Raw genomic sequence first — 13,108 nt, 5'->3', positions numbered from 1 at the left:
CACAGGGCCTGCGTGGGCTGGCACCAGAGAAGTCCTAGAACTGAAAGAAATTGACACATGTTCTCATCCCTAAGCAAAAGCCATGTCCAATTGATAACCACCTGCAAATGAGAATTTCATTTTCTACAGGAGAGTACCCCTGGGGAAACAAACTACTGTTGAGAGCAGCCTGCACGCCCTGCCCATAGGCAGACAACAGAAAACGAACTAGCTCCACAGCAGCTTTCCATGTTCCTTGGTTCATGCCTCATAATGCCATGTCAGGGCCTTTTGACCTTTTAAATTTTATCTTATTTCTTATTTTCTTTTCATTATATTTTTTTCTCTCATTTTACCCTACCTGCCCTTTGCATATATACTATGCACTCCAGTTTTGTGTTTTTATGGGAGTGTGCAAACATGTGGGTGCAAACATATGGGTCTCTGAGTCTATATCTGTTTCTTGTGCCTTTTTCTCACTGTTTTTCCTTCTGTTTGTCTGTGTGGTTGTAGTCTGGATGTGTTAGCTTTTTTTTTCCCTATCCCATCCTATTTTATTTCATCTTATTATTATCCCTTGGAAGCCTTTTGTTTTTCTATTGAGAGACAGAAAGGAGTTGGATCCTGATGGGAGGAGAAGTGGAGAGGAAGTGGGAGAAGTCGAGGAATGGAAAACCACAATCAGTATATATTGTGTGAGGAAAAAATTATTTTAAATAGATTATATTTAAATATAACATATATATAATAAAGAAAACTACAAGTTATATATAATTATATACAAAGAAATATATATTTTGTAATATATATATATAAGAAAACTGCAGTAAAAGATAGTAATCAGCAGTAGCCCTCGCACTTCCGCTTCTGCTTCCTGTAAGCGGCCAGACGTGACCTACGAAGATGGTTTGCTATTCACTTGACCCAGAAAACCCTACAAAATCATGCAAATCAAGAGGTACAAATCTTCGTGTTCACGTTAAGAACACCTGGGAAACTACCCAGGCCATCAAGACTATACATATCTGAAAAACCACCAAGTATCTGAAAGGCGTTACTTTATTAAAGAAGCAATGTGTGCCGGTTCCGGCGGTATAATGGTGGAGCTGGTAGCTGGTAGGTGCGTCCAGGCCAAACAGGGGGGCTGGATTCAGGGTCGGTGGCCAAAAAAGAGTGCTGAACTCTTGCTGCACATGCTGAAATATGCGGCGAGTAATGCTGAATTTAAGGGATTAGATGTAGCTTCTGTAGTCATTGAACATGCTCAAGTGAACAGAGCGCCTAAAATACGCTGACGAATTTACACAGCCCATGGCCGGATTAACCCGGACATGAGCTCCCTCTGCCACATCGAGATGATGATGCTCACTAAAAAGGAGCAGATTGTTCCAAAGCTGAAGAGGGGGCGGCACAGAAGAGAAAGGTATCCCAGAAGAAACTGAACAAACAAAAATTGATGGCACGGGAATACGTTCGGCATAAAATAAATGCAGATAAAGGCTTAAAAGGGGTGGGGGGAGGGGTAGTAATCAGAAGACAGCAGATGTAGAAGGGCCTGAAAAGTGTTTTAGTCCTAGCAGAGAGATCAGGCAAGAGGGGTAAAGGAATGCTGTTCACAGGAAATACCATCTATACAGAGAAAAGCCCTGGAGACTCCACCAGAGGGCTTTAAGATATAATAAGTTCAGCAAAGAGGCAAGGTGCAAAGCCAACAACACAGAAAATTAGAAGCATTTCACTATTAATGAAGTTACTAAAGAGTAATTTAAGACATCAAGCCAGTCCCAGTTGTCTCAAAAGTAAGACAAAATACATAAGAACAAACTAACCACAGAGGTGAAAGATCTCTATGATAAAAATTATAAAATATTAACAAAATAAATAGAAGATGAAACTAAAAAAAACAAAAACAAAACGAAAACAAAAAAAACAGGGAGACCATTACCATAATGAATTAAGAAAATTAAATATTGTTTTAAAAAAGTCACATTTCTAAAATTAACCTATTAATTCAATTTAATTCCCATCAAAATACCAATAACCTTATTCACAGAAAAAGATTAGCTAATGTGGAAGTATAAACAGCTCTGAATATACAAAAATATGAAAGATGAAGAGGATGAGAAAGACACTGACCTTGACCTCTGTCCTTCACACATACATGAATAGACATGAACTCCCACAGATAAGTTCACACAGCTGTAGGCATTCACTCTACTCTACCACTCAAAAATAAAGTAATAAAATAAAATAAATGCAGGTGGAAAGAAAGCCGCCCTCAAAATACAGCTTCTGTATGACACAACTATTCCATGCCTCAGTTATAGCCAAAGAAACCAGTCAGCACACAAAGGAAGTACCTCCATACCTGCGCCCCATTAGATGCCTGTCCAGAAATGCACGGATAAAGAATGTTGTATATGGACGCAGTGAAATACTACTCGTCCATAAGAAACAAAACCACGACAAGATTTAGAAAAACGAATTTACGTGGAGACCATTGTGTTAAAACACAAAGAAACGAGACTCTAAAAAAAACAAATGTGCTTTCTCTCATGCATAAAACCTGGGGGAATAAAAGGAGGCACGGCGTGGGAGTAGAAAGGGGACTCTCTGAGCAGGGCATGGACAGAGAGGCACAAGGGTGGTAGGAGGTTGGTTATGCTCCAAGTGTGTCATATGCTCGCATGAAAATGTCATCATGAAGCCCATTATTCTGTACAATTAATATTCACTAATAAAAATAACGAACAAGGGTTGTATGTGTCAGAACTCATGAGGTACTCTAAAGATGAAGCTTTGAAAACAAAGCCATATGGGAGTATCCATGACATCCAAGGAAGGAAAATAAAAAAGAACAACTTAAATGAATGTTCAGCTAAAGAATTTATGGAAATCCAAAAAGATCTATGAAAGTACAAAGGAATTCAAGAGCATAAGTTCAGAAGTTTAACAAAATAAAACCAGAAAACTTCAGGCAAAGACCAGTAACCTGGTCAGTTTCCTAGCAAATTTTTCTCTTTTTAGTAATGGGAAAGAAAATTGCTAAATATTGAATCAGAAAGGTTCTACAGCCAGTGATTAAAATTTCAAGTTATAAAGAAATGCTTTCGGGGGTTGGAGAGATGACTCAGAGTTTAAGAGCACTGACTGCACTTCCAAAGGTCCTGCGTTCAATTCCCAGCAACTGCATGATGGCTCACAACCATCTACAATAAGATCTGGGGCCCTCTTCTGATGTACATGCAGGCAAAACACTGTGTATACATGATAAATAAAGTTTTTTCTTTTTTAAGAAAAAAAATGCTTTCAAGAAGAAATCTAGAAGGCACAGAAGAAAAGGAATGGGAGGAGAGAGAGAAGGAAGAAGGGAGGGAGGAAAGGAAGGAGAGAGAGAGAGGGAGGGAGAGAGGGAGGGAGAGAGGGAGGGAAGGAGGGAGGGAGATAGAGCTACAAAGGGGGAGAGAGAAAAAGAGAGAATGCTTGAATGATTGTACATGTACTTACAGCTTTTGCTTAGTAAAGATATTTCTGACAAATTTAGAAAATAAACTATAATCTGTAGAAATATTTATAATATATATTAATGAATATGAATTAAACAAATCTGAGAAAAAATACATATAGGCACCTGGCTTTAAATATATAACATCTCTTTGACTTACCAGTCCTAATTTTAATAATTCATCCAAAGAATTTTTAGAAGTATAGTCAGATGGCCATTGCAGTTAATTTATAATATAGGAAAAAAGAGTAAATTATGTTCCTTGGTGAAAGAAAAGTCATAATTTAAATAAAGTGAGAACTAATATATAATAATTAAGAGTTTAAAAGCACAAGTACGAAAAGCTTATTATCCAGTGGGGGTTGTGGGAGAAGCGGGTTACAAGACAGTGCGGAGATCATGGCCAGAATTACGGCTCCGAGGACATATTATTTGTGTATAGAAGAGCCTGCAGAAACTGCCACTGCAGTGACAACGGCTGCCTCTGAGGACCAGGGTATGGGCAGGCGGCTTCAGTGTCCTTCCACACAAAGCAGGCTTCTGTGTCTCCTGTAACTGTCAGGACCTCATGGAATGCCGCACTTCCGGGTCATTTAGTTGCTGCTGGTGAATAACTAATTTTCTGTCCCCCAGGCCTTCTCCTGCTGAATGTTAAGTCTTGATTAGACATTCAGATGCGACATTTTTTGGTAAAATATTACCAGTTGTCTCCAGAGAACAGGAGTGTGGTTAGGGAGAATATACTGAAATTTACGTTTTGTCATCCAGATTTCAATATTATTTGGGTTTTTACTATGAACACCTACATGGGCAATCTTTAAAGAAAAGTAAACATTTGCACTGTTATAGAAGCAATTTAGTTGTAGACAATCATATGTTTTTGGAGAAAAAGCTACGTGGAAAATCAATAAGGTTTTTTTTCCCTTTTTATTAAAAAAAAGACTATTGGTGTATGTATGTCTGTGTACACATGTGCACACGTGTCTCTATGTAGACATTTAAGAACGATGTCAAATGTTAGCCAGAGGTATCTCGGAGGATGGGACTATCGATTCTCCATACTGTCTTAATTTTTGTTTTGTTTAATTTCTGGACTTTCCCCCATGACCACCTGAAGCTTTGTAAAGGAGAGGAATTCACGGCTGTGCTGTAAATCTAATTAGTAGATGCCAAAGTCGTAACTTCCTACAGCGAAGAAAAAGAATGGAAGCAACCTGACAAATCAGCAGTGTGAGAAGCAACGGCCAGATTCTCTAAACAAACACCACGTTCTCTTCAGTGTACCTATATCTCCAAATGTGGCTTCATTAAAGAGGCAATATTTTGCCAAATTTCACCACAGTTGTACTGAAAGCAGCAGGCAGGGAAGTAAATTAGCCTCACAGAACCAAATAAATCACAACTATGACCACATTTCCTTAAAATCGAAGCTCTAATAACAATGCAGAAAATAACATTCTTAGAAGGTAGGTGTGGGGCCACATACCTTGCATGCCAGCAAAGGCGAAAAGATCTGTGTGAGTTCAAGGCCAGTCTAGTTTACATAGCAAGTTCCAGGCCGATTAGGGCTACACAGCAAGGGGGGGGGGGGGGAGTGTTCAAAATAAATAAATAAAGGAAACATATAGTGTTCACAGTATACAAGGGCCAAAAGTAATGTTAATGACAGCTTGCAAATATAGCAGTATAAATCTTACCCTTTAAGCCTTTATTTCCTTTATTTTGTCATTTTTGTTAAGAATTTTTTTAGTAAGTATTTCTCTCTTGGGTAGAAATATTCAAATCATTCCTGCCTGGAAAGTTCTTCCATTGAAAAAGTTAAGTTAAAGTGGGGCTAGAGAGATGGCTCAGTGGTTAAGAGCACCACCTGCTCTTCCAAAGGTCCTGAGTTCAATTCCCAGCAACCACATGGTGGTTCACAACCATCTGTAATGTGATGTGATGCCCTTTTCTGGCCTGTGGGTGTACATGCAGAGACAGCCACCGGACCCATCTCTGACTCTACTGTTTCTTCAGAACCACTAAATGGGTGATATGTGAAGGAAAATGTGAGTGTTTGCAAGGACAACATCTAAACATTGTCTGTTTGGTGTTGTCACTAGCACTGCTGTTACAAGAGATATCACTAGTGGCGGAAGGAAGCCAGAGCCTCCTTCATATTAGTCGGGTATTCCAGAAAGCTATGTCCAGCAGACAAATTCAGGCTTAACAACATGCTTCAAGAGAGATTTGCATACCGATGGCCAAAATTCATTTTCTTAAATCCTAGGAGATCAGGTGCTCGCCCACCCCTTTCAAGGCTTCCTCTCCTCTCCCCTAGTGAAGCTGATGAGCACACAGAAAGCACCGTGCTCTGCCTTCTCTTCCCTACCAGTCTTCTGTAGTCTACAGCACAATGCACATCTCCGTCTCTCAGCTGATTGGCTGGCTGGTAATCAACTTTGGAGTGAAAAATGCCTAAGCAGATTGTCACTTAAGCATAAAAAGAAACGAACAAGTGGATCTTGAAAAATCTTATGCTAAGGAAATAAACCAGACACAACGTAACAAATGTCATGCGGCTCCACTTACACGAAATACGTACAAATAGGCAAATTCAAAGAGGCAAAACACAGATTAGAAGTTATCAGGAACTAGCAGGAGGAAACGCTGGGCACTTATTTTTGGCTATGGAAAGTGTGTTGGGATGATAGTTTGGGAGTTATAGTAAAAATTGCACAACACTGCATAATCAGTATCAACAAACGGTACAGCAGATGGCTGAATGGTACAGCTAGGGGTGTAGTAGCTCAGTTGGTAGCATGCTTGCCTAACATGCATGAAGCTCAGGGTTCGACCATCAACCCTGCACAGACTGGGACATAAGGGCACGCACTTGTAAGTCCAGTATCGGCGGATGAGAAGGCAGGGGAATCAGTAGTTCAAACTCATCCTTGGTCACATTGTGAGTTTGAGATCAGTCTGGATTTCCTAAGACTTTGTCTCAAAATCATTTTTAGAGGTAAACGGAGTAGGGTTTTTTTGTTTCTAATTTTAATGTAAAAATAAAACATAAAAATTTAAAACAGAAGTCATTAGGAACATCCCAAATCTAAAAATCTGTAATGGGTTTTTTACATCTCATTTGATGATTCAATGATCTGAACCCATCTGTCAGAAGAGTGTGACCTAAGTTGAAATCAGTCTTTGCTGGATTGATTTAAAGGAGATGGCTGGATTGTATTCTGTGTGCATTTTGGTAAGGAACTACCATATTGTCTGTCAAAGTGTTTGTATCACTTCATGTTCATGTGTCCATCTTACATGCTTACACAGGATTTAAAAAATTGGAATGTATTTGATGCAAATACTTGGCATAATTCCTAAGCATAATGCTAATGTGTTTAGTAAGCTGTTTGCATAACTCTGGGACAAATTGAGATAAATGAACATCTAGGAAGTAAATGAATGATGAATATGCATAAATCAATTCCGAAGAAACTTTTTAATCATTTTAATTTCAATGAGAAAGTTACAACATTATTAGTGGTTATTATGTGGGATATAAAAACACACAAAGACAAATATTTCATCTGAGAATTTAGAAATATTTAAAATGTCATTTTGGCTGTATCTACTGAAACTTATTCTTTTTGCCTTGTTTTTAATTAATATACTACTTTATCAAGATACTATTCTTAGCCAACATGGTGTTGCACACCTTTAATCCCAGCACTCTGGAAGGCTGAAGCAGGCAGATCTCTGTGAGTTTGAGGCCAGCCTGGTCTACAAACCAAGTTCAGGATAGCCAAGGCTACACAGAGAAACCCTATCTCAAAAAAAAACAAACAAACTATTCTTTCACATACGTGTTGCGGTTAAATTAGCAGTAAGGCCTAATAATGCTTATTATTAGACCTATAATTATTATTATGGCAGTATTTTCTAACCTGTTAGCAATCAATCAAGACACAGATACCTGTTATATTTTAAAATAGTCTTAGTTAACCTGGGGCATGGCAGATATTAATCCACTAAACTACTTTCCCATAGTGGGGCAAATATGTGATACCTGCCCCAATCCCCTGCCATCTACTTCTAATAATCTCTACCAAGCTACCTACTCTCCATAATCCCAAATACTTGCTAATGTTCTTCATCTGGGCCAAGTCTCCATCCACGCCAGCCATGTGCTCCTCCTCCGCCTAACCCATGATGGCGCAACCTTCTTCTCTCCTCTCCTCCAGTCTCTCTCTCCTCCTCCCAAGATTCTCTCTGTCTTCCCCAGCCCTGGAACCTTAGCTATGCCTATCCCGTTTGCCCTGCCCAGGTGTGATGATCTTTTATTGGTCAAATAGGTTAGGCCCTTAGGCAAGGTACAGGTGAGGCACAGAGACAGCAAGCAGTAATTAGAATCAAAATACAACAGACCAACCTCCAACACATAAATACCACCCAGTACCTGATTGCATAACCAACGCTCTAAGATACTATCCTTCCAAGTAGCCCATAATGGCCTTGATAAAGAGACTGGCAATGAGCACAAACTCCTCAAGGTGACTTGTGATAAGGGAATTTATTTGCCTGAGATAACTGAGGTTACTGCTTCCATGGGCTAACCTAGTCCTGGAAGCTCCCAGCCTCCATACAATCTAATCTAGGCCTAGAATGGTTTCAGCCTCTGAGACTACTGCTAAATAAGCTCACCTTCTCTAGCTCCTTCTGAGCTCTGGTTTATCTATGTGTCCTGGGCACTTACCTTCCCTGTTTCTTTTAGGACTTTGAGGAGGGAATACAATGGAAAGTAGAGAGGAACAAGATTCTGAGTCTTTGCACATTCTGCTTTCCTTGACCTGTTTCTTTTGCACCGTTTATTCTTTATTTTAGACAGTGTCATATATAATCAATTATGACCATGTTTACCTCCCACTACCCTCTAACATTTCTCCTTCCTCTTCCCACCCAGTGGCCACACCACTAGAGAAAATGGCAACCTCTCCTCCAGGAACCATTATCAGTCATTAGCACCTCAAGAAGAGTTGGGGCCTCGTCAACACTCCCTGTCCTGCCATGGGAAGATGGAGGGCCCAGTCTAGTGCAGGTATCCACAGTGGCTGTGTGTTCATGGCTACATCAGCAGCATAATATTGAATGACAGTGTTTCCCTATCCTCTGTTTCTTTAATTCTTTCTGCCCTCCCTTCTGCGATGCTCGCTGAGCCTTCCAGGGCAGCTATTAGTTATATAGATGTCTCCTTAAGGCTGAGCACTCAACACTCACTTACTCTCAACGCTGTGACCACATGTGAGTCTCTTGTAATAGTAACCCTCTGCACAAAGGGGCTTCACTGCCCCAGGCTGAGAGCTCACAGCTTGTAGGTATAAACACTCACTTTTAGAAGGCAGCTGGACAATATGTTCACTTAGGAAAGTGATGGTAATATGTTCTCTCCTTGGGCCTATGCACTCACCTGTCTATAGGCTTTTGACCAGGGTAGTACCTGGTATGTATTCCCTCCCATGGGATGAGGCTCAAATTCAGTCAAAAGTGACTAGTTAGCATCAAAATAATCATGCTACATGAATATAACCAAATTGCTCTCCAAGTCTTTTTTAAATTTTTTTTATTAATTCATTCATTTTACATCTCAATAGTTATCCCATCCCTTGTATCCTCCCATTCCTCCCTCCCTCCCACTTTTCCCCTACTCCTCTCCCCTATGACTGTGACTAAGGGGGGCCTCCTCCTCCTGTATATGCTCATAGGGTATCAAGTCTCTTCTTGGTAGCCTGCTATCCTTCCACTGAGTGCTACCAGGCCTCCCCATCCAGGGACGCGGTCAAATTTGGGGCACCAGGGTTTGTGTGAAAGTCAGTCCCTGGGCTGGAGAGATGGCTCAGAGGTTAAGAGCACTGACTGCTCTTCCAAAGGTCATGAGTTCAATTCCCAGCAGCCACATGTTGGCTCACAACCATCTATAACAAGATCTGTATCCATAATAAAGAAATAAATCTTAAAAGAAAGAAAGAAGAAAGAAAGAAAGAAAGAAAGAAAGAAAGAAAGAAAGTCCCCACTCTCCGCTCAACTGTGAAGAATGTCCTGACCACTGGCTAGATCTGGGTAGCAGTTCGATGTTTACTGCATGTATATTCTTTGGCTGGTGTCATAGTTTGAGCAGGACCCTGGGCCCAGATCCACCCATCATAATGTTGTTCTTCTATTTCCCCATTCTCCCATACTTCTCTTGCCTGAAGTCCCAACAGGATGTCCTCCCCTCCGTCCCACTCTCCTGGTAAGTGAAGACTTTCATGGGACATGCCCCTTGGGCTAGTGTCCAGATATAAGTGAGTATAAGCCATTTGACTCTTTCTGCTTCTAGGTTAACTCACTCATTATGATCATTTCTAGTTCAATCCATTTGGCCACAAATTTCGGAAATTCCTTGTTTTTAATAGCTGAGTAATATTCCATAGTGTAAATGTACCACAAAGTCTTTATCCATTCTTCTACTGAGGGACACTTAGGCTGTTTCTACAGCAATAGGCTTTCCAAGTCTTATTTGGAAGTCCTTGGCTCCATAGAACTTTCCAGGTCCCTATGGAATAGAACGAGGAGTATGCTGCCTCCATTGTGGCAGTTTGGCGCTGATTTGGAGTGACTTGTTAGCCTTCGTTGTTTTGTAAACTCCCATCAAGAATAAACAGAACATCCACTCACCATCGTATACACAGCACAACAGCACTCAATTAAAACTGCTTAAGTCAACAAATGAAAGAAGGCTAGTGAAACAACGATCCCCACTAATTTCTTCCCCTCTTCCAAAGTTTGTAAGTCAAAGCAAACTTTGACTTACAACTGGCTTGTAGCCTAATCCCTTGTCCTTTTGGAATAAAGGAGCCAATGTGAAAATAGTCAGGGAGGAAAAACGCCTTCTAAAAGCCAGTTCTGGTCCAGTCTATAAAGAGAATCTTGAGTTTCCACTTACTTGAACAAATTGACAGAATCAGGAAATTAGAGTGTTTGCACGAAAAATCTCTAACTGGGAAAAGAGCTAAAGTAATGTCCACGTCTGTGTTCTGTCTTTAAGTCACAGAAGCAGAGGACTAAGTAGAGGCTATAGACTGAATGCTTGTGCCGCACCCCCTAATTTTTTTTTTATTGAATCCCTAACCCCAATGTAATGGCGCTGGGAGCTGGGGGCTTTGGGACGTGATTAAATCTTGAGAGTGAACCCTCGTAAACAGACCAAATGTCCTTGCAAATGACCGTGAGCTTTCTCACCCCTGCTATGTGAGGAAGCGCAGAGTAAGTCGGCTGTGAGCAACCCAGAAAGGAACCTTGCCAGAACTCAATGCTGCCGCCAATCATTCCGATCCCAGGCTTCCAGCCTCTAGAACTGGGAGAAATAAATGTCTACGAGAAATAAATATCTAAGAGAAATAAATGTCCGGGTGAAATAAATAGCAGCAAAGCTCTAGCGCTCTGTTCTAGCAGATCACAATACAGAAACGAAAGCTGGACCTGCAGACGCTCAATTGAAGCTCACATTGACTGAGGGCAGAGCTGTCCTTTCCTGCCGTTCTGCGCAGGTGTGAACTGGGACTAAGGAAGGAAAGAGCTTCTAGCAGAGAGGAAGCTGGGATCGCTGGGTTAAGTCCTCTTCCTCTCCTGCTAAGCAAGCCATCTGTGAGACCCGTCTGTGGAAACGTGTGCGTGAAATGGCAGAGAAGCTGTCCTCCCTTGTTATCGTTGGTACTGTCGTTAAAAATAGCTTCGGGTCATCTAGCGTATTTATGGAAGGAGCTGGTCTCAGATTAGAGATAAGCAAATTCCACTATATTCCATTTATGGAAATCAGAGCTCAGCAGTTAAATGCCACTAAAAGAGACGATTTTCTAGCTCAATAGAACTAAGGAATTCTGAGCTTTTAAACTTGCTTTTTTATCAGATGGAAGGAAGTAATATTGGAGAATGGGGAGATTAAATGTCAAGACGAAGGCGGTATCTACACAGGGCAATCAAATCTGCCTAAGTGGAGTGAGCCCAGACTATTGTGCAGGCATCCTGACGAAGCTGAGTCGTAATCAAGGATGCCACAGGGCTTGTGATCGGACTCAGTCTACCAGAAGTAAGAGTCGGCCCTACGGCGATATAGTAACTTCTTCTTACTCTCAACTTGTCGTTAGTATTTTCTTCCTAAAGACATGCATGTTAAAGACCTTCTGTTAAAATGGGTAAATCTCTGGAAATTTAAAAACGTTAGTTAAACTATAGTATTTCCACATGTTACAGATGCTGCCAATGGCTGCTTACTTACACATATTTGTTAGGATGCACATTCTTGCTTTAATTACCGCCTTTTCCTGTGTTGTGCATTTGTCTTCAAGTATGTAGTTTTATCTTGTTTGCCAAATGGCCTAATAAACAAGATGTTGGCTTTGGCTAAATTTGTTCACTGTTTTACAGCACGATGTGCATATAAACCACAACATAGCATCACAGTAGGCGCCAATATCTGACAACTCCTAACAACACGTAGGGCCATAATTATGAACTGACTGCTTAATAACATAAGCTACCCCTCCTATGTGCCATGCTCTGCCCCCTTTTTCAGACAGAGTCCAATTATATAAGACAAGATGAGTACATGTGCATTCATGGTTGTGTAGCCAAGTCATGTAGATGGCCATTCAGCAAAGCCTCCCTTCCTTTCCCACTGTACACAAACAGACTTCCCCAGCTTCTTGGTACTAAACTTAGCCGAAGGATCTACAGAATGTTCACAGCTGCCATGATAGGAACTTTAAACATGTGCCACCATCGGTTTGCCTTGTTTCTAACATTCTGGTGAACTGTCTTGGGAAGAACATATTTCAAGTGAACACCCCACCCTCCAGCTTGAGCCACATAATAAAACCCACTGGGCCAAGCATGGAAATCACCGAGCCCAGGAGCATCAAGATACAGACTAAACATAAAGTAAACCTATAGCTTAGAATCTGGACCCTAGCCAAGACAAGCTACTACCTGCTGGTGTGTTTTTTGTTTTTGTTTCTTATACTACCTTATTTGGGCTCTTATATCTACCACCTTTCTCCACCCCAGTCCCTTCCAATGCCCCAACATCAGCCAGGAGAGACAGAGGTTAGAGTTAGAAAGGGGGGCATTGAGTCCCTCGGGCCAAGTCCAATCCTTGCTGGTGAAGAAAAGGATCTCATCGGGCTATCTCCAATGTCTTATCATCTCTTTTCTCTCAGCCACTTGACAAACCACCACCACCACCACCAGCAGCAGCAGCAGCACCACCACCACCAGCAGCAGCAGCAGCAGCAACAGCAGCAGCAGGAACCAGAAGGAGGATTAGCTCCACCTTCTCTCTTTGGGCTCTGGTCTTTTTGTACCCTCTCTAGGGTCCCCAGAATTAAACTATCTTCAGCTGGCAGAATCACACCCATGCCAGAGCACACTCGAGGCAAATAGTCTGTTGCTGTGGACAACCTGAAGCAGCACCATATCCCACACCTGGTATTAAAACAAAAAACATTTTTATGTAACATAACTGGGTTTTTTAAGAAACCAAAAGTCTTATTACAGCTACCAACGGGCAGCCTGTGAACAAAAAAGCATCATTAATATTTTTGCCAT

The 13,108-nt window shown here is 41.1% G+C and overlaps 1 pseudogene across 1 annotated transcript; it reads left to right on the top strand.

Moving 5' to 3' along the window:
* Nucleotides 1-877: 877 nt before the first annotated feature.
* On the top strand, nucleotides 878-1,528 carry LOC311589584 (large ribosomal subunit protein uL22-like; annotated as a pseudogene). Its single transcript has one exon. The product of its transcript is annotated as a large ribosomal subunit protein uL22-like (transcript).
* The last annotated feature ends 11,580 nt before the right edge of the window (nucleotides 1,529-13,108 follow it).

Source organism: Acomys minous (genome assembly GCF_964271855.1).
Source record: "Acomys minous genome assembly, chromosome: 18".
Taxonomy (NCBI): Eukaryota; Metazoa; Chordata; class Mammalia; order Rodentia; family Muridae; genus Acomys; species Acomys minous.
The sequence above is the reverse complement of the archived record's forward strand: the minus strand, read 5'-3'. Positions and strand labels throughout refer to the sequence as shown.